This window comes from Canis aureus, chromosome 18 (assembly GCF_053574225.1).
Source record: "Canis aureus isolate CA01 chromosome 18, VMU_Caureus_v.1.0, whole genome shotgun sequence".
Taxonomy (NCBI): domain Eukaryota; kingdom Metazoa; phylum Chordata; class Mammalia; order Carnivora; family Canidae; genus Canis; species Canis aureus.
The window spans coordinates 2876481-2899332 of NC_135628.1; the positions used below are offsets into that span (position 1 = coordinate 2876481).

The following is a 22852-nucleotide window of genomic DNA, read 5'->3' on the forward strand; positions in this document are numbered from 1 at the left end:
TTGTTCATCTAGCTTAAAAATCATATAGCATTATAAAAATATTTTTGTATCAGGTAAATGGAAAACAGGGATCTACCATTTTTGAGATTACAACATTTAGAAAGGGCATGAGAATTTTATTTTTTAACAATGAAACTATGGATTAAAGAAGAATGAGTAGCATATAAACATTGCTAAAAGAAAAAGCTGTTAACTCATTTTTTAAACTTCTTGATAAACTCTTTTTATCATTATTATTATTATTTAAAAATTAATTTTCTAGCTTTAATGGGAAATGATTGACAAATAAAAATGTCCTATATTTAGGGTATGCAATGTGATGGCTTGATATTTGATATATATATGTACTGTGAAGTGATTACCATAATTAAGCTAATTAGCACATTTATTACCTTATATAGCTACCTTTTTTGTTGTTGTTTTTGCTTTTGGTATGGTGAGAACACTTCAGATCTATTCTCATTGCAAATTTCAAGTATACAATACAGTACTATTAACTACAGTCACCATGTTGTACATTATATCCCCAGAACTCATTCATCCTATAAGTTCTGTACGCTTTGGCCAATATCTGATTTTTCCACCCACCTAGACCATTTACTACCATTTACTCTCTGATTCTAAGTTTGATAATTTGTGAGCCTACAGAAAAATGAGATCACACAGTGTTTGTCTTTCTCTATCTGGCTTATTTCACTTAGCATCCACATTGTTGCAAATAGCAGATTTTTTTTCATGGCTGAATAATATGCAGGACAAGGGAAATAATCACAAAATAAGAGGCAACATACAGAATGGTAGAAAATATTTGCAAACCATATAATCTGATGAGGGATTAATATCCAAAATATATTAGAAACTGATACAACTTAACAGAAAATAAAATAACCCAATTAAAAGATGGGCAGAGGGCTTGAAGAGACATTTTTCCAAAGAAGATATACAAAAATAGCCAACAGGTACATAAAAAGGTGTTCAACATCACCAATAGTCAGGGGAATGAAAATTAAACCTTTATGAGATATCACCTCACATCTGTTAGGATGGTTATTTTTTAAGATTTTTTTTCATTTATTCAGAAGAGCGGGTGGGGGAGGAGAGGCAGAGCACAAGCAGAGGGAGGGATAGAGAGAGAGGGAGAAGCAGGCTCCTCACTGAGCAGGGAGCCAGATGTGGGACTCAATCCCAGGACCCTGGGATCATGACCTCAGCTGAAGGCTTACCTGATTGAGTCACCTGGGTGCCTGTAGGATGTTATTATCTTAATAAACTCTTTACTCCTCAAACCACACAGAGTTTGTTTAAATATGTTTACATCATAATAAAGAGTTAGGATAATTTGTGTAGGAATAAGCTATTTTTCCAAAAGTTGCTGGTGTTTATTTTATAATAAATGCTAGGAATATAAAAAGGAAATTTTCAACAGTCAGAAATATCAAAGCTAGTTTTTATCTATTACGTGGAAACAGAAATCATATGTTCTTTATTGCTTATGTTTTTATGATGGCTTTTCTTTGTAATAGCACTTGTACAGATACATGTAGTTAAATGTTGCTTCTTCTTTAAAAGACACATATGAGTATCCCTTTCCTTTGGTGTATAAAGAGGACACAATGGGTAGAAATCAGCATTTTGCACAAAGATTAGATTGCAAAGAATTCCATGGCCTGTATTGATGAAGGGACGCAATAGTGAATAAACTATTAAAGGTTAATTCACTGCAGCACAGAATGTAGAGGTATCAACTAAGAGAGTTTTTGTCCTTTGTCCTTGTGGCCTCTTAGGAGTTGAAGTGTGCCTCCCACCCCTTTCCTCCATTCATATGTTGAAGTCTTAACTCTCAGTACCTCATAACATCTGCTTATTTGGAAGTAGGGTCATTGCAGATGTCATTAATTAAGATGAGCTCATCCTACAGTAGACAGGCCCCTAATCCGGCATGACTGGTGTACTTAATACAAAGGGGAAAGTTGGACATGGTTAGAGACAGAAGGTGAATGCCATGTGAACATGAAGACAGAGATCGGGGTGATGCACAAAGGAATGCCCAAGATGGCCAGCCAATCACCAGATTTGGTGTCATGGAATAGATTTTCCCCTTGAAGTCCTCAGAAAAAAACAAACAAACAAACAAAACAACACTGCGAATACCTCGATCTTGGACTTGTAGCCTCTGAAACTGCAACACAATATATTTCAGTTGCTTAAGCCACTCAACTTGTGGAACTTCATTATGGCAGCCCTAGCAAACTAATACATGGCTCTTGTATCCTTCCTTTCTACAAGAATCAATGATATTCATCACTTCCAGGGCACATACTCATTCATTTTAGGAAAGAGGAGATTAAAGGACCCAGAAAGTACAAAGAAGTCGGATGTTTAGAATCTTAATATAGAATAGAACTTTGAAAGCAAAGAGACATGAGGGTTTCAGATTAATGTCATTTTTTTTTTTTTCCAATTTCAGACCTTGGCTATGATAAAGCAACATCTGATACTTAAACAGAACTTAAAAGTTGCATCCGCATCCTCAAGGTTTAGGAAAAGTCACGTGTATTTGATTTTTTTAAAAGATTTTATTCATTTATTCATGAGAGACACAGAGACATAGCAGATGGAGAATGGGCTCCCTGTGGAGAGCATGATGTGGGACTCGATCATAGGACTCTGGGATCATGACCTGAGCCAAAGGCAGATGCTGGACCACCCAGGCGTCCCAAGTCACATGTACTTGAGAGAGGGCTTTCCTGGTTTAAAAGCAAGGTTGAGTCTGCTTGTAGGATAGCTGGGAATTAGGATGGGAGTTTAGTGGAGGTCCCCTTATTTGCATGGTTATTTTAAAAGGGCTCTGCTGTCTTCCTTACTAGAAAATTTAGAGAACTTTGAACTCGCCAAACCAAGGAATAAAACGGGGTGACCTAAGGAAGCAAAAGGTCGCGTCTAGTAGCATACCAGAATCAGAGACTGGCAATCACTGGATAAGCTGACTAGTTAAGCACCTGAGAGTCACCTTACAGGATTCTGAGCTCCCTGCATGAGAAGAGCCAGACGTCACTTCTCTAGAGTATAGTGCAAAAGTAGCTGAGAGAAGACAAATAGACAAATATATATATATGTATATATATATATATATATACATATATATATATATATCCTGGAGTTTTGGACAAAGAAAATACGGATAGTGAAGAATTACTAGGAGGCAAGGGTTTCACAGCACACACTAGAGGATATGAATGCTAAAGGTCATCAGAAATTGTTCATTTCAGCAGAAGCCTGTGCGGTCAGATGCCAATATGTGAGAGCCAGACTCCTCTCTTGAAGCTGGGGGGATGATGAAAGTAGAAATGTGAAAACTAAATTCCTTTGCGTACAAAAAGACTTTGGGAAAACTACTAAACAAACAGACATAGAAATTAAGGGGCATAGGTGGAAGTGAAGAGGGTAAATATATTGTAGGTACATATACTACACAGGTATTACGTATCATCATATCATCCACATGTAATGTGTGAACCGTATACCTCTGTATTATATAGCGTACATACATAATGCGCACAACACATGTTATATGTCATACATGTATGAGGTGTATGGAATGCATATATTATGCATCATAGTACACATAATGTGTGTATATATTGATATGGATAATTTATATTGTATATACACAACTTTACAGTGCATATATCCTTCTTTTTAAAATTTTTTGCACATATACTTCTATACAACTCTGAGTTATTAAACTGTTAAGATCATAATATAGCTGCTGTGATTAGAGCACCTATTATGTATAAGACATTATATGCCTTTACACGCTGATCTCATTTTTGACAATTTGTCCTTTGATCCTAGTGACTGAGGAAGGTGGGTTACTCTCATCTTACAGCTAAACACACTAAAAGCTCAGAGAGACCAAGAATGTTATTCAATATATCTCACATGTAATAAATCACAGGGATGGGATGGAACCGGTTACTTCACTTTCCATACAGCGCCATAAGATGATTAGGGTGCAGTAAGCACTTTATCTCTACGTCACATTTAGCCCGTTTTATCTTCCAAAAGGGAAACCTGATCTTCCTCCAAAATACAATGGATCTGTTTTTCTTTTCCAAATATTGTTGCATCAGATTCAGTGCTCAGATTATATGCTTTTGCCACCTTCTTTATAAAAAATAATTATAGGTTTTCCCAGTTAAATCGAAATCCTCTGGGAAATAGTGAGCATCCATATAACCTTTGCCCTTATTAGGGTCTGTGGGTTCTTAACACGGATCTCTAGAGTTTCTCATAAATGCAGTTGATATCCAGCGGCATCAGGTCCAGCACACATGGAGCCATCATGTCGGTCGGCCCCAAACAACAGACTCTTAAAAACTGGTATTTACCAACATGCTAAGTACTGGATAGGGAGAGGGATAACAGGATCCTAAAGTCATACAAAATGGCATCAGTGTTTATGATTAACTCAATTTGATTAGCAAATCCAAAGAAACTTTTTGGGTAAGTTACTGTGTGTGATCATACAATGGAGAAAAAGATGAATAATTCAATCGATAATGATGATGATGATGATAAAGGCGTGATGCTTAATAATAACAGCAGCTAAATTTTAAGAAGATAAAAAGGTGCCATGTGCTATGCTAAAACTTCACATGCATTGAGCAATTTAAATTTCACAACACTCCTATGAGATTTTTTTTAATCTTTATTATCAGACATTTATCAATAAATAAATGAGTCGATACAGGTAAGTGACATTTTTAAGTGTTACATGGTCTGTTCATTCTTGGAGCCAGATTTGAACTTTGGTTGGTCTGACGTCAGATCTCAAACTCTTAAAGGGTAAAAAGCAGTAAGCATCACAAATTACAATTAGAAGTTAACCTTTTCATGTTTTTCCCAACCAACCAAAATGACTCAAAATTGTACGTTCCGTTTGGTCCTTTGTCAAAAGTCCAGGCTGCCCCTCAGCAAAAAATTTTTAAAAAATACAAAAAACGGGGGGGTAGAGAAAGAAATTAGCAGTGTCACTTGAGGGCATGATTATTGCAAGCTTCTTCCTATTAGCTAATGCATGAGCCAACCGTTAAGTTCATATTTATTTTGACTTTATATCTCAACTTATGAACATGATCCTGAGCTCTGTTCTGTTTCATAGAAAAATGCTACAAACAGTCCTCAGTCCTCTAAGCGCTGTGTCATCGTACAGACCTCAAGTATTAAAGTTCTGAATAGGCTAGAAGACAGTACTGAACGCTTTATCCTTAACAAACCCGACATTACAAACTCCCTGCAGCATCTTCTTGCCTCACGTGAGGGGCCCCTACAAATCAAAGAACTATGCATGGGGTCCTGGAGGATTAAGGAAAAAAAAAAAAAGAACCATTAAAACTCTGGGAACACTGAAAAGAAGACAACAGACCTAGACCTGAAAAGGGCAAATCAAGAGCTTGTCAGTACAAATGATTCAGAACTTCTCAAATCCTGGCAGGGTGAGTGAGCAAGTTGGTCTCTGGAGGATCTAAATCCTGACATTATTTTAGCTCCAAACCACCACCCAGAGTTCTATTCAGATCTGACAGAAAGGCACCCAGCGCACAGAGCAGGGCAGGAGTCTCTCCTTGCAGGGATCTCTGTGCGCTCCTAGCCCTGATGCATGACCCTAAAGCATTAGGTTTTAATGTACAAAGACATTTGTCCGAGTATTTTCAGTTACGTAAGGCTATCTTCCCTACATTGATTTAAATACTTTTTTCCATAAAAAGAATAATTATTTTCAAGCCCCTCCCAAGAACATTTTTCACCTGAAGTGACCCTTATTTTAAAAGTAAACTTAATAAAAAAAGTAAATAAAATAAAATAATAAAAGTAAACTTAAACACCTTCCCTTTCAGAAACATCATTTTTCTTTCTTTTACTTTCAGAAACATCATTTTTCTTTCTTTTACTTTCCCTTCCCTCCCTGCCTCCCTCCCTCACTCCTCCCTTCCTCCCTTCCTCCCTTCCTTCCTCCCTTCCTCCCTTCCTCCCTTTCTCCCTTTCTCCCTTCCTTCCTTCTTCCCTCTCTTCCTCCTTTTCCTCTCTCCCTTCATTATCTTGATTTTCTGGAGAACAGTTTATCTCATTTATATTAAATGAGGAAGGTGGCTACTAAATATATACTTTCTGTCATGAAATGATAATAGGAAATGGCATGGTTTTAAATAAAAATGAATTTGCGGAGAAGATACATTCACTTCCTGCTAATTTCAGTAGGAACTGTGAGACTAGTAGGAGGTTAGCCTATTTCTCGTGGCCATCTGTGGACTCCTGCGATGTGCTGTGAACAGTGCATTACATTCATACTGACACTGATATACTTTCTGTTCAATGGCTGGCACTGAAATGAATTTCAAAATGTCTAGAATTTATCATCTTAAATGCACAACAACTGCTATGACTTCTGCTTTCATATTGTAATGAAATCTAATTTTTCAGACTTTTAGAGAATGACCATTAACTCTAAACCTAATGGGAAAAAAAAGAAAGGATTGTTTTGTTTCTCACTATAGAATGGAAATTGATGTTAACAATAATAGTTATCGAAACATTACAAGAAAGATACCTATGAGTAGCTTGTGAAAATCAAAGTTATTTTTAGTATGATTTCATAGGACTTGCTTATATTTCCTAATTCTTTAAAATTTGGTTACTTCTAAATTAATCAGAGTATATTACTCCCAATCATTTTGTACAAATGAATGTCTACTATAATGATGTGTTCTGTGAAGTATGCTTTTCCACAAAGATTGTATTTTTTATGGTCACAGATAATGTAATCTAAATAAGTAAGCTCTCAGTAAATGCATAATGACTTAGAAAATAGCTTCAGAAGATTTTGAAGGGAATTTTAATATTTGAGCAATTTTGAAGGAAATTTTAATCAGAGGAGTGCTGAAAGCACTCACGATAATTACTTTTGGAAAATATGCCTTTTCCAAGATTAAATAATTCTTACTGGTATTTCCTAAAGTTTTACCTTTTTCTAAATATTTTGTTATATGTTTGGTTTCTCCTCTAGTAGAAACCCTTAGGTAATACATGGGATTAAAATAATAATAATAATAATAATAATAATAATAATAATAATAATAATAATAGTAATTAAATCACTCTATAAATGTGATTTTTTTGGTATTGTTTTGGAAGAGCATTTCTGAAGAGTTTCAATTTATAAAGCCACAGCAATATTTTTGCTTTGTATATTGTTGTTCTAAAGAAAATTGACAAAGAAAATCCATCTTTGATCTCAGCAGGAAGCCAGCTGACCATTCATAGTGATTGGGATGTTGTCCTCTGACTTTTTGATAGTTCAAATTTTTATTGAGGAATATTTAATTTTTTGAGTGGCTCTTACACACTCTCCCCCAAATTAAAAGAATAACACTAAATATGTATATATATATACACATATGTACACACACACACATATATATACATATATATTGGCACATGCACACATACATATAAATGTTAAAATAAAAAAATATATTCTAAAATATATATTAGTATAAAATATATATTTAGTATACATATTAGTATAATGTGTGTGTGTGTATGTGTGCATAGAGAAAAAGAGTGGGTGAGAGCTTTGTTTGTTTACCTGTGCATTAAGAGAGTAAGGAGAAGATCAGGGAATTGGAATGATAAATAATAATGGAGGATTAATAGAATTGCTGGTAATTATATTTGTTTTGTTTTTAAAGATTTTCTTTATATATTTAAGAGAGAGAGAGAGAGTGTGCCCATGAACGGGGGTGGGGAGTAGGGGAAGCAGACTCCCTCCTGGGCAGGGAGCCCCATGCAGGGCCCTATCCCAGGACCCCGGGATCATGACCTGAGACAACCACAGACACTTAACTGACTGAGCCACCCAGGAGCCCCAAGTTTTGTTTTTATTAATTATTAAGTTTCAGATGAAAATTCAGAAATACTCCGAGAAGCCCATCAGATTTCCAGCTGATGATCTAACCAAGCCCCCACTCCTGCAAAACATGACAGGCTACGTTTTTACCTACTATAGTTCTTTGATGTATTCAGTGAGAAGAATATTGTATTGATTCTCTTTATCTTGTCTTATTTTGTTATAAACTATAAATAATTCTGCCAATTTACTCCTGCTTAGATTTCTTTTTTTTTTTCTTCTTGTAGGATTTCAGTCCGTCGAATTTTCAGGACAAAGAATAACCTGTACCAATCCTCTTTCCTTTTAACCAAATCTAATATGTCCAAATGCATTAGTACTCTCTATTTCCTCCAAAGATAATTGGCAGACATCGATGTCTCTCCTTTTAAGTAACTGCCAAAGAGTACACTAAAAAGCTCTAGGGAATCTGGTAAGCCATTTGTAATGATGTCAATAGGTTTAAATATCACACTAACAATGAATCACTCTTCCATTAACAAAATTATTTCTAAAACTGCCATCATCATTATTTCAATAAATGTGCATTTGTTATATCATTACTGAGGTAGGCTTTTTGATTTCTTTACAAACATTAATATAAAATGTGATGTTTTTTCTATAAACCATTTCCATATAAACTGAGAAAATATTACTAACAATAAATGTAACTGAGGCTAAATAATCTACCAGAGCATTTGAAAACAATTTACAAGCTAATCTTTTTTCCCCCCACTTCTTCTGAGTGTAGGAAGGGAAAAGCAAGTTTATCATTAAGTTCTAGTTATTTTAAAGGACTTTCTTATCTTTTTTCACTTTTTTTTTTTTTTTTTTTTTTTTTTTTTTACGTAGGTCCCATGCCCAGCATGGAGCCCAATGTGGAGCTTGAACTCATGATCCTGAAACCAAGATCTGAGCTGAAGTCAACAGCCAGACAGACGTTCAACCAACTGAGCCACCCAGGCACCCCAGTGCATTTTTTTTCACTTTTGATGAATAACCATATTTAAGTTCATATATCATTATTCATCATGGTCTATTTAAAATATGTATATATTCATATAAATTTACTTGAAGGCTTTAATTCACACAAATGTACCTAACATATTAAATTAACTACGTAAATAAAATGACTTCACTTAAGGTAGAATATTTATTCATGTATTTCCAGAAGATAAAGTCTAAAATTACATGAAGTTATTAGGTTTCACAAAGTCAAAATATTAGAATTATTGTTAAGCAGAAGTTTGATAGTGTGAGCACTGATTAGACACAAGGACAGATTCATTTTTGAAAACATAGTTGTTTCTATTGGTGCCAGAAAACCAAGAATACGTAGGTCTCAAAGGGTAGTAAACAGAACAAATCCTAACCCCTTTGTTCTTAAGAGTAAGTTTAAGCTCACAATCTAAGTTTTAGGAAGGGAAGACTGAACTGAAACAATAGTTAAGGGCACTAAGTAGAGAAAATGCTCAGACTATGTATGCAAACAGACCTGCACCAGATCAAATGCAATTTCTATTGGACTTCATTATTTATTTTATTTTATTTATTTTATTTTATTATTTTATTTTATTTATTTTATTTTATTTTATTTTATTTTATTTTATTTTATTATTTTATTTTATTTTATTGCGAGAGAGAGAAAACACAAGCATGGGAAGCAGAAGACAGAGGAAGAAGCAGGCTCCCCACTGAGCAAGGACCCCAATGTAGAGATCCATTCCAGGACCCTGGGATCATCACCTAAATCGAAGGCAGACACCCAATCAACTGAGCCACCCAGGAGCCCCTAATGGACTTCATTCTTATATTGAAGATAGCTTCAGTCATTTACATAATTTTTGAAAATATTTTATTTATTTATTCATGAGAGACACAGAGGAGCAGAGACACAGGCAGAGGGAGAAGTAGGCTCCCTGTGGGGAGCCCGATGTGGGACTCAATCCCAGGACCCTGGGGTCACACCCTGAGCCAAAGGCAGAGGCTCAGCTGCTGAGCCACCCGGGTGCCCCTACATGGTTTTTTATGATGACATCACAAATGAATTGTTTATATTTAAGAACTACAAATCACCTCAAAGTCACAGCCTGGCTTAGGAGGGACACAATAGGTACTTGACTGAATCCTGAATACATGACTTATTATCTAAAATGTTTGGTGATACAACAAAGGACTGATATTTCAAATGGCAAAAAAAAAAAAAGAAAGAAAGAAAAGAAAGAAAGAAAGAAAGAAAGAAAGAAAGAAAGAAAGAAAAGAAGAATGAAAGAAAGAAAGAAAGAAAGAAAGAAAGAAAGAAAAAGAAAGAAAGAAAGAAAGAAAGAAAGAAAGAGAAAGAAAGAAAAGAACATAAACAATTTAAAATATGGGTACATACTATTTAAAATGTATAATTATAAAAACAGTCAAGAGAGTCAGTATCTCCATCCTGTGAGTTTCCTCACTTAATAAATTCAAAAAATTGTGACAATTATTATTTCATCATAGGGATGTTGTGAAAATTAAATTAATTCATACATTTGAAGTATTTAGTCCAATGATGGAATATGGTAGGAGCTATACTTTGTGTTGTCATTATTATTTTATCATTGTTATTATTATTATCACTGTTATTATTATTATCATTGTTATTAGTATTATCAAAGATAAAGATATCTTTGGGTATCTTTGATACCCAATCTGTTCCTGGGTCAGCATTTAAAAGGCCAACAGAATCAGAGGGTGTAAAATGAAGGCAGAGACTTTCTTCCTCGTAATAACCTCTCAATTGTCCCTGACAAAATGAGCCCTGTGATTAGTTTCCACTTGTGTGATCTCACTAGCACCTAAACCTCCAAAATATAAGAAAGTCCACCACTTACATAGGATGCCCCTGCGAGAGGCCAGAATGTTTCTCCAAATGGCTAAGATGCAAAAATGCAAATTGTTGCTTCATGCTTGGTGATGTTGCAAAGCTCCTATCTGCACGCATGTTCACAGATAGTAAGAATCCCTCCTCATTTTATGATGCATGTTGCATTTTTTAGTGCAACATCTGTGTTGTCTTGAGTGTGTTATGACTTAAAATCCTTCGGTCAATATATTTATAGATATGTTGCTCTGATTTGGATTTATTGATGATTTGATTTCATGTAAATTTTGAATCTTTATAAATATTTGATTAAATTGTTGCCCATGTGATTTGATTTTCCAAAGGAAAATGCATGGGCTTTTGATTGTGATCCGTTTAACTTTTTTCAATAATAGTAGGGTTTGACAGGATACAAAATAATTATGTATGATTATATAAAATTCCAAAACAATGCTAAGAAAATAATCTTTCCGAATTCACACATCCAATAACACTTATTTAATTATTCAAGTGCTGAAAACCTCTGAAATACCTTTGAAAGAGCACTGCAATTACATTTCCAACTGTGGAGGATTTCACAGGTTTATTTGCTTTTCTTTCTGTATTTTTATCTATTTATTTAGGTTTGCTGTTTAAATTTTATTTTGGAAATAATTACATAATGAAAGGGAGTTGTAAAGATGATACAGGGAAGATTCTTACTTTTTACCCAGTTCCCCCCACTGATTACATCTTACATAATTATAATACAATATCAGAACAGAAATTTCACGTCGGTATAATGTATGTCTATAATTCCATGTCATCTTGTCGCAAATGTAGATTTGTGTAACCAACAGCTCAATTTAGATACAAGACTATTATTCCGTGCCACAGTAATCTCCCTCATGGTACTTTTTTTTATAATCAAACCTGCACCCAGTTAACCATTCCCAACAGCTGGCAAGACCTGATGTATTTTTCATCTCTCCGTTTATATGGCATTCTTGAAATGACAAAATTATAATCATCCTTGTACAACTTAGGTTTTTCTACTCAACATAATACCTTCGAGATCCATCCACGTTGTTGGATGTATGGATAAATAATCACTTGTTATTTATTGGTAGTATTCCATAGAATGGATGTACTAGAGTTATTTCATTACTTATTGATTTAAAATTTTTATGTATTTATTTTGAGAGAGAGACAGAGAGCATGCAAGTAGGGGGAGGGGTAGAGGGAGAGAGAAAACCTCAAAGAGACTCCATGCTGAGCATGGAGCTGGACGTGGGGCTCCATCGCATGACCTTGAGATCGTGACCTGAGCCGAAATCAAGAGTCGCTTAACTGACTGAGCCCTCCAGGTGCCCCTGGATGTACAACAGTTATTTTATCTTATTATTTTTTTACATCTTTTTTTTTTAAGGATTTTATTTATTTATTCATAAGAGATACAGAGAGGCAGAAACACAGGCAGAGGGAGAAGCAGACTCCCTGCGGGGAACCTGATGGGGGACTCCATCCCGGGACCCTGGGGTCACGGCCTGGGCCCAAGGCAGACGCTCAACCACTGAGCCACCCAGGCGTCCCTACAACAGTTATTTTAAACATCTCACCTACTGAGAGACATCTTGGTGTTGCCACTCTTTGGTTATTGCAATTAAAACTGCTATAAGCAATTATGCGCCAGTATCTTTGTGATGGCAGGTCTTCGTTTCTCTGAGATAAAAATGCAAGAGGCCAATTACTATGTCATATGGTAAGTGCATGAGTAGCTTTTGATAAATTACAACATTTTTACCAGAGCGACTGTACCATTTTACGTGCATCCTCCCAGGGTGCATAAGATCTGTTTATCTGCACCCCAGTGCCTTTTAATATTGTCACGGTTTCATTTTATTTGAAGTGTTAGCTATTCTAATAGGTTTATAGTGAAGTCTCAACATTACCTTAATTTGCATTTCTTTGATGGCTAATGATATTGGAAAGCTGATCATGTGTTTATTAGCCGTGAGTATATACTTCTCGGTGAAATAATCCTTCATGTTGCCACATCTGTTCCAGAATGAAGGCCATCCTCACCAGACGACTGTCAACATCCCAGGAAATGTCCACATCACTCTAAAAGGATGCGCTGTTATTGGGAAGGGCCCCAGAGGGATCCCGTAAAGGGACTTGAATCACGTCTGTGTAGAACTCAGTCTCCTTGGAAAGGAAAGAAGAGGCTCCAAGGTGACAATTGGTGGGGAGTAAGGAAACACCTGGCCGCCGTTCACGCTCTCCGTAGTCACCTGCAGACCATGATCCAGAGGGTTACAATGGGCTTCCGTTATAAGAGGAGGTCAGCCTATGCTCACTTCCCCAGCAGTGCTGTTACCCAGAAGAATGGTTCTCATGGTGAAATCCAAAATTTTATGGGGGGAAAAATACATCTGCAGGCTTTGGATGAGGCCAGGTGTTGCTTGTTCAGTATCTTGAGCTCAGAATGATGATGAGTTAATTCTTCAAGGAAATGATATTGAACTTGTATCAAACTTAGCTGCTTTGGTTCAGCAAGCCCCAACAGTTAAAAATAAGGGTATCAGAAAATTTTTGGATGGTATCTATGTTTCTGAAAAAAGGAACAGTTCAGCAGGCTGAAATAAGATCTAAGTTGTTCAGCTACAGAAACAGCAAGATGCTGGATGATTTTTCAGACTTATTTGTGAATATTTTTAAGATACAATAAAAGCTCTATTGATTTGGGGCCTTTTTTTTTTCTTAAGCCAACAAAACTTTCCAACTATTTGGTAAGAAGTAAGTACACTCAGAAGTAAATTGTAGTGTGCAAAGAACAGTAACAGAAGGGACTGAATAGGAGCTCTTTTTTCCTAGTAAAACTTCATGGGAGAAAAAAGTAAATAAATATTCCTTCGTCTTTTGCCCATTTTCTATTTGGACTTGTTTGATTTTAGTATGGCTGAATTTTGCGAGTTCTTTATCTATGAGATATATATATTGAATATCTATCTATATATCAGTCTTATAATAGTATATGTTTATTACGTATATCATAGATGTGATTCCTTTTGTCACCTCTGTGATTTGCTATTGTTTTCTCCCAGCAGAGATTGAGTCTTTTCATCTTCATTCACCTGGTTTTCCACACAGTAATATTTTTGGGTTTTGTTCATTTGTTTGTTTTTAAAGATTTTATTTATTGAGTCATAAGAGACACACAGAGAGAGGCAGAGACACAGGCAGAGGGAGAAGCAGGCTCCATGCAGGGACCCCCAAGTGGGACTCGATCCTGGGACTCTGGAATCATGACCTGACCCAGAGGCAGATGCCAAACCGCTGAGCCACCCAGGCGTCCCTAAAATTTTTATTTTGATGAAGCCCTATTCATCAACTATTATCCTTTATTGATTGTGCTTTCAGTACTATGTGTAAAAACTCCTCACCAAGTCCCATGTCCTCAAGATTTTCTATTGTATCTTTTAGAATGCTGTACTTTGTCTGGTTTTGAAATCAGACAACACTTGATTAACAAATTTAGTGAGAAAAAAGGTTTTCTTTTTCTGTTTTCTAGAAGAAATAATATAGAATTGGTCTTTAAGTTCTTTAAAAATATTTGGTATAATTCAGCATCCAACTTGATTTCGGGTCAGGTCATTATCTCAGAGTCATGAGATCAAGCCCCACCTGGGCCTCATGCTATGCATGGAGCCTGCTGAAGATTCTCTCTCCCTCTCCTTCTGCTCCTCCCACCCTTCTCTTTTCATGCTTTCTATATATATTTGGCAGAATTCTCCAGTGAATCACTAGAGCCAGATTTCTTTTCAGGGAATTTTTTAAATTATGGTTTCAATGTCTTAATAGTTATAGGGCTTTAAAGTGATCTATTTCATTTTGGGTGAGTTGCGTTAGGTTGCACTTTTCAAGGAATTGGTCCATTTCACTAAATTGTCCAATCTGGATACGCAAAGATATTATTATTCCCTTATTATCCTCTTGGTGTTTGCTTTGTCTATAGTGTCTTTGTCATTGTGTCTTTCTTCTCCATCCCTCTCCCTCTCTCTTTTTTCTTTCTTTTCTTTTCTTTTCTTTTTTTTTTTTTTTCCGGGTCAGACTTCCTAAAGTCTTATCACTTTTGTTGATCTTTTCAAAGAGCTTTTCCTTTGTGTGTGTGTGTTTGTGCGTATGTGTGTGTGTGTGTTAATAGTCTTTATTTATTTATAGAGATTTTCATAGGCTATATTATAATGCCATCCTAGCAACAACATTTTGTGGGACTGAATACCTCTAATGCCATTGATAATCATTATCCTGTGCAGTGCATCCCAGCTGAATATATCATGCCACTTTCTGTATCATTATAACGAAGGTCTGCATTTTTCTTAATTATTCTGTCACATTTTTAAGTCACAGTAAAACTAAAATATTATATCAATAAATGGGACTTTTTATCACAGCAGAAACCATGATTTTAAAAAACCATTTGTATACAACTCTCAGTATATTTGACCAATGTTTTGATTTCTAAAATTACAAGCTTCTTTCAGCTATTTGCTGTCCCTTTTTATAAAGGTCTCAAGTATTTCTGATGAACAATGATTCCACTAGTGTTACCCAATGTCTTTTTATTTTATGTTATTTATTTATTTTTAAAAGATTTTATTTATTTATTCATGAAAGACACAGAGCGAGAGGAAGAGACACAGGCAGAGGAAGAAGCAGACTCCCTGTGGGGAGACCGATGTGGGACTCGATCCCAGGACCCTGGGGTCACGCCCTGAGCCGGAGGCAGATGCTCAACCGCTGAGCCACCCAGGGATTCCCCTAATGTCTTTTTAAATATATGTTAAGAGTATAATACTGTGCTGAATATCATTTTTTAAATTACTAATCATAGTGATTACAAGAATTTAAAACTTAGTTACATAGAATTGCAATTGAAAACTGGATTTAAGTGAGAAAACTATTCATGTTTTAAAATTAACCTGTTTCATTTTCTGTGACAATAAAATATGATCTTTGAAAAATATGTATTATTATTCACTTATTCTCTGTACAATTTATTTTAAAAAATAACTTAACCTATTTGATTCCTTTTTTAGAATACAAATTAAATACAGGCTGGCAACTTTATGTGCTGTTTTGTTCTTATGTGAATTCAAACCATTGAGTCATAAACTCCTGAAAAACTGTGCCTGTAATAGAATGCTGCCAGCAAGATCTGCTATAATTAAGCTTTAAATAATAACAATGATAAAGTAAAATAATAGGTTACATGTGCATCTTGAGTTTCAAAGAGCCCTTAACTTTCAGTGCTAGATGATGAACATTTCTATTATTCTCAATGAGTTGGATTAATAAGAAATCTTGCAGCAATCACATTGTAAAACCTTTAGATTTTTGTCTACATGTGGAAAGCTTTAAGTTTCATGATAAATAATTGCATATATAGGTAATGTTACAATCTTATTGGGTGGTAGTAATCATTAATGTTTCTAAAATAAAAAAAAAATCAAAAGTTCAAAAGCTGGTTTGTTTTCTTTCTAGAGCAGACATCTTCAGTCAAATTTCTTTGACAATTTAAAACACCAGTACATTTTAAGTTTCAAACCTCCAAGTGGAATAGGAAGATAAAGCAGCTGGTTAATTCAATCAAAACTTTTCCCATTGAGATCTGTTTAAGATTCTATTTTTTTTCCATTTTAATTGTGTGTCAGAAAATTTTCAGAGCTATTTGCATTATAATAGGCTTTTGGATAAATGCTTAGTTCTCTGTTTAGTTTATATTCGGAGTAAAAAGCTTGGGGATTATAAGTAAGGCCATAACTAAAATCCAGGACCAGCTGTGATTTACAAGGACACCTGCTGGGAAGCACACATTCACATCAACTGGGGAGATTGGATCTTAGGTGGTTTGCCCAAAGGGAGTGAGGGAGATGTTCTGTTATTATAGATCCTGCAAATTATATTAATTTTATGATAAATAACTGGTATTAGGATTAACACATAACAAAATGCAAGAAAATACAATTTTAAAAAGGTAAATAAGATACATATTAGGTTTCGCTCTTCACAAATTAAATTATTTGGCAAAATTGCTAAATACAGTATCTACATATAAACATCAGGTTTTAAACTCTTTACATACTAGCAATGCACTAGCAGTCAAAATAAGAATTACCATTGATAATAGCATCAACATATAAAATCATTAGGACTAAATCTGACAAAATATCTTCACATGTTAGGGGCTAAAATCAAAAGATTGATGAAAACCTTAATAAACAGAGGAGTGTATTGGATCATGTATTGAGTAGACTCAATGTTCTCAAGATGTCAGGTTTCCACAAATTATTCTATCAAAGAATGCAATTCCACTCATAGTATGGCCCCACTTATTTAGCTTGACATCCATCTCTGTTACGTGCTTGCATTTTAGCCACACTGGTTTTTCTATCCGTCCCACAAAATTGCCATGATTCTTACATTGGGCTTTTTTCACCTCTCCTTGCCTGTTAACTCATAATCTTTCAGATCTCTACTGAAATATAATTTCCTCACTGGAGTTTTTGTTACTCCTTCATGCTAGCCATGATTTCTCTCACAGAACTCTCATAAAATTCTGTGTATTTTCTTCACTGCACTTCTAATTCTGGCTATTTTACATCCATGTTAATATTCCTCTCTTCCTCTAGACGGTAAGTTTTATTAGAAAAAGACTTTTGGACATTTTAATCTCACATAGTATGTATTCTAACTCAACATGAGGACTCAAAAAATACTGCTGAAATAAGAACTGAGTAGATCAAACTTGCCCTCTATGAGAGAGACACCCATGTGCATGCACATACATGCACATGAGTACACATACATAAATACACCCACATGGAATCTGATATAAAATCTGATGAATATCTGTACTAATTTAACTAATCAAAGTGTCTGGTAGAAACCTGTTTTCTACAGCCGCAATGTTATAGGGGAAGGTTTTGTTCTATATCCTTCATTAAACATTTTTACCAAAAATAAATAAATAAATAAATAAATAAATAAATAAATAAATAAACAAACAAACAAACAAACATTTTTACCAAACTAGATAAAAGTAAATTAGAAAATAACATGGAATAATAATAAATTATTTTCAAATATGTATTAACTATGCAAAAGAGAAACACTTCATACAAAATCTGTCAATATATCCCTTTGGCAGAATTTGTATGTTTCTGCTCGTCTTGCTGAGGACTTAAATGTGAATCCACTGGAGTTTGGAGAGATAGTAGTGCCCATCTTCCTTGATAAATTGTTTTATGTGACAAGAATAAGAACTTTTTGTGAATCCAAGGAACTTCAGAATCTCTTATAATTGAAGGTTACCTGTCTGTTCATTTGTTTTATTTTGTTTTCTGATTCAAAAGTTTTTACATCATAATGTCTTACAAAGGCAAAATTCAGTGAGGAGGCTAGTTTCCATGGAAACAAGGGTTGTTCTATCTTTTCCTCCTCTTCCCACTACTTGTCTTGCTCTAATACTATGACCTTTTTTTTTCCTTTTCTTATACCTTTATTTCTTTTATTCTTTATTTCTATCTCTTACACACTTTGGTTTCAATATACTTTACAATATTAAGTTCCTGTGAACAAGAGTCCAACCATTTAACAATATGTAGAGGGTAAAATTCTTGTTGTCTTTGATTTACATCATCAATAAGTTGTGGTGAAGCTTGTTCTAAGGTTCCAGGCAAATTTTTGAAATTGTCTGTAGAAAACAAATGATATTCTACGAAATTATCTTAATATTTCAGTGATGTACCTTTTAGGCTTTACTAACAATTCTTTTAAACGTTTATTGAACGTCTTTCAGAGTCAATTGATCTGTGCTGTTTTTTTTTTTTTTTTTTTTTTTTTTTCTTGTTGATTAATCCAGACAGGCTTTAAAAAGCTCTTTGAAAAAAAAATAAAAAGCTCTTTGAAGAAAAATAGACTTGGGGGACAAAATGAGGTTGATTCATAAGTTGATACTGTGGGGGATGTGAAAGTAATCTTTTGGTTAAGATACCGCTTGTGATAATTGTTTAGATAGTTCTAAACCAATTTTGTTTTAAAATAATGGTTATTTCAGTAAAATGTGTTGTGATATCTGGAACAAAATGAATACAAATATCTTCACATTCTCACATTCATAATATTGGAACTTGTGACTTGATGCTTTATTTAATTTAATTCTGAAATGCTCTAGAATTCTCAGTACTAAAAATAAGAGCAGTCATTCCAAGTGCCCTCACTTGTTGCATCTGTTCCCCACTAATGCAAGCAACATAATCAATCATGTTCCCTATTTAGGCAAACACTAATTTTTATTTTATTTTATCTTATTTTATTATTTTATTTTATTTTATTTTATTTTATTTTATTTTATTTTATTTTATTTTTTGGATTACAAAGATTTGTTTGCAAAATAAACAATATAAATATCAATATTGTACTTTATGTCAGTCTCTATTCTACCTTCTTTGTATGTATCATTTCATTTAATCATCATGGCAAACACAACAGATATGCACTGATATTTCTCCACTTGTAAGTTGATAAAACTAGGACAAATAGTGTACTAGTAATTTAAAAGTCACACAACTTGAAAGTGGCAGGTCAAGGAATCCTATCAAACAATCTGAATCTATTAAGATTGGATTCTCTTAAGTGCTACATTATAATTCCTCTCTCCAAAATGTTACTGTCTTTGATGTTAAACATCTATTAGGAATAAATGAAAACCTTTCTTTCTAATTAATGTTTTCAGTTACATTATTAAGGGGGAAAATGGTGAATCTATATTGATGTATAAATATTCCCTTGAACCTTAAGGATAAACCAATCCTTCCTTTACTGACGCTGAAAACGTCTTCCTTCAATGTCTCATCAAATCTGAGATTTTTAAGAATTTAAAAAGTAGATGATGTCTGTTGAAAATTGGGCATGGTTCAGAACAATAGGGATTTACTCTATCTGCTCATAGTCTCATGACATCACATTTTTCCATACTGTCTACCAACCTATCAACTTTTTCTTACTAGAATTCACTGAGTGAAACAATTTTTGCTCTCAACATTTTCCATTTTCTTTAACGATCTGTCTTGACTTCTATTTATTTTCAATGTTAATGACTTTTGTGGGTATATCTATTTACTTGACATTCTATACACCAAACTTAATTTTACATACAGAGCCAAAATGTGAAAATTTTAAAACTGAAAACAAATACGAAACACAGCTCAGAAAAGAGTAGCATTCTTTCTTAATGGCCCTAGAATAGACTCAGTTGAGATGCACCCCGAATGCAATTCCATATCCTTCAGTTTGGTAAGACATCAGCTCTTAGCTCTTCTGTCATAGTTACTAGATTAATAGGAGTTTTGGTTTACTATAGACTTAATATTTATGACAAAATGAGAATTGCCATTATAATTCATAGGTAAATAATACACTGAATTTAGGAGATTATAAAAGAAAGTAATGAATGATGAGAACTAGAAGTAAAAATTTTGCCACTCATCTAGTCATTTATTAAATTCATTCATTGAGAGGCACCTAGGTGGCTCCATGGTTGAGCGTCTGCCTTCGACTAAGGGCGTGATCCCAGAGTCCTGGGATCGAGTCCCACATCAGGCTCCCTGCATGGAGATTGCCTGTGTCTCTGCCTCTCTCTCTGTGTCTCTCATGAATAAATTAATAAAATCTTTTAAAAATAAAAATGAATTCATTCATTGAATAAGCATACAGGTTTAGAACTTATGGCCACTTCTAGTTTGGTTTTTGTTTTCTCATTATTAACTTTTAAGCATTTTGTATATTTTATAAACACATCTTTTATCAGATAATGTGAGATTGGTTATTTTCTAACTTCTGGATTTTGTAGAGATAAATAGTGAGAGAGAAAAGGAGTGAGTGAGTGAGAGGAGACAGGAGAGAACGCATATATTTAAAATACTTATTAAAAACACTAAAATAGGGGCACCTGGCTGGCTCAGTTGATAGAGCACAGAATTCTTGATCTCAGGATCTTGAGTTTCAGCCCCATGTTTGGCATAGAGATTGCTAGTTGACAAAATAGCATAAGAAGAAGTTTAAATAGAGAAATATCAAGAAATTGAAATAAAATTCAATTTTTAAATTGAATTTAAATTTAAATGAAATTAAATTTAAATTTAATTTGAATTTGAATTTAAATTTTTAAATTTTAAATTTTAAAATTCAATAGTTTCTATCTCTCAAAACATTAGGTCCATAGACTTCTTTTGATTCAATTCTATAAATATTTGAGTAGTAGTTAATTTCTAACTCATAGATTTTTCTTTCCAGAGGAAAAAGCGGGGGGCGGGGGTGGGGGGCGGCGTTACTTAGGAATTTTTATGAAGCAAGAGTAATCTGGAATCTAAAACCAGGTATGGAATATAAAAGAAGAGAACAGCATAATACAATTTCATTTATAAATTATAAATAAATTTATTAAATATGAATTAAATATAAGTGAATCAGATCCTATTATCTTAAAATTAAAAAAGCAGAATCAAGTAAGCTTTAGTTATTATTATGGACTGACTTGTGTTCTTCACAATTCATATGTTGAAGCCCCAAATCCCCTTGTGATGATATTTGGAATTAGGGCCTTTAGGGAGTTAATTAAGATTAAATGACATCATAGGGTGAGACCCTAACCCCATAAGATTGCTGTCCTTATAACAGAAGGGAGACACTTCAAGGAGTTCTAAGTAAACATATGCTTGGAGGAAAGGCCATGTGAGCACAGTGAGAAGATGGCTATCCCCAAGCCAGGAAGAGAGTTCTCACCAGAAATCAAATTTGCTGGCACCTTAATAATAGACTTTTAGGCCTCAGAACTATACGAAGATAAATGTCTGTTGTTCAAGTCACTCAGTCTGTATTTTCTCACACAGCCTGAGCTGACTAATGTGGCTAAGAATGCAAAAATGGTTCCATGTTAGAAAATATTTACAAATAAATCACCTTAATAGAAAAAAAAGCATAGTATGATAAATCGGTAAAGAATAAAAAGCTTCTGAAGATTCATAACTTATTTATGATAATAAAGGTCAGCTAACTGGGAATAAAGAATATATTTTTTAATTTGTTAGAAGGTACATACCAGAAACTTAATGACAAAGGTATTCTTAATGGAGGAGAAAATTGAACAATGTCTTTAAGTTTGGAAAGCAGAGTAGTATCACCGTCGCTGGCTAACAGGAGGGGTGGATGACGTAGGCGGGGCAGTCAGTCAAAAGCAAAACAAACAATACACAAAACAGGCCATGATGACCACAGGAACCAGAATGAAAGAGATAAAAACTCTCATTTTGGGCAGGTACCATCATTGTTTACTTAGAAAAGTCAACAGGATCAGCAAATTGTTAAAATACATAAGATAGGAAGGTTGAGAAATATCAGGTCAAATTATAAAAGTCAATAATAGCATTTCTCTAAAAATAAGCAAAGGTAATTCATGGAGTGATAAATGCCATGCAGTAGCTAACCCATAATAAGAATAAGAAACCATTCACAATCATACAAACATTATGAAATATCTAGGAATTAATCTAGTAATAATGCACAAGGTTTAGCATGAGAAATTTCTTTCTTTTAAATATTTACTTATTTAAAAGAGAGAGAGAGAGAGAGAGTACGCAACTATGAGCAGCAGGGAGGGGCAGAGGAAGAAGGAGAGAGAGAATCCCAAGTAGTCTCCTCGCTGAAGATGGAGCTGGACATGGGGCTCAATCTCATGACCCTGAGATCATGACCTGAGCCCAAACCAAGAATCACATGCTCAACCGGCTGAGCCACCCCCACACCCCTTAAAGTTTGATATCTAAAGCTCAGGCAAGTAATACAGAAAATACGATGATAAATATGTAGATATTAAATGCTCTGGGATGAAATGATTTAATATTAGATACATATCTGTTCTCTCCAAGTTAATTTATTAAGACTCAAATTGATAAAATGGGTTGGGTTTTTGTATGAAATTTTTTTAAAAATAAAAATTGATATGAAAG

General features: G+C 34.4%; 1 long non-coding RNA gene across 2 annotated transcripts in view; it reads left to right on the forward strand.

Annotated features, from left to right (window-relative positions):
- LOC144288498 (uncharacterized) overlaps positions 1–14025 on the forward strand; it is a 67968-nt gene extending 53943 nt beyond the window's left edge. Inside the window, exon 3 of one of the 2 annotated variants that reach the window (XR_013356365.1) lies at positions 12849–14025. This is a non-coding gene — a long non-coding RNA (uncharacterized LOC144288498). Of the gene's footprint in view, positions 1–8800; positions 10133–12848 lie in introns of those variants that run through there. The other variant, XR_013356366.1, reaches the window with a different exon arrangement.
- Positions 14026–22852: the final 8827 nt, after the last annotated feature.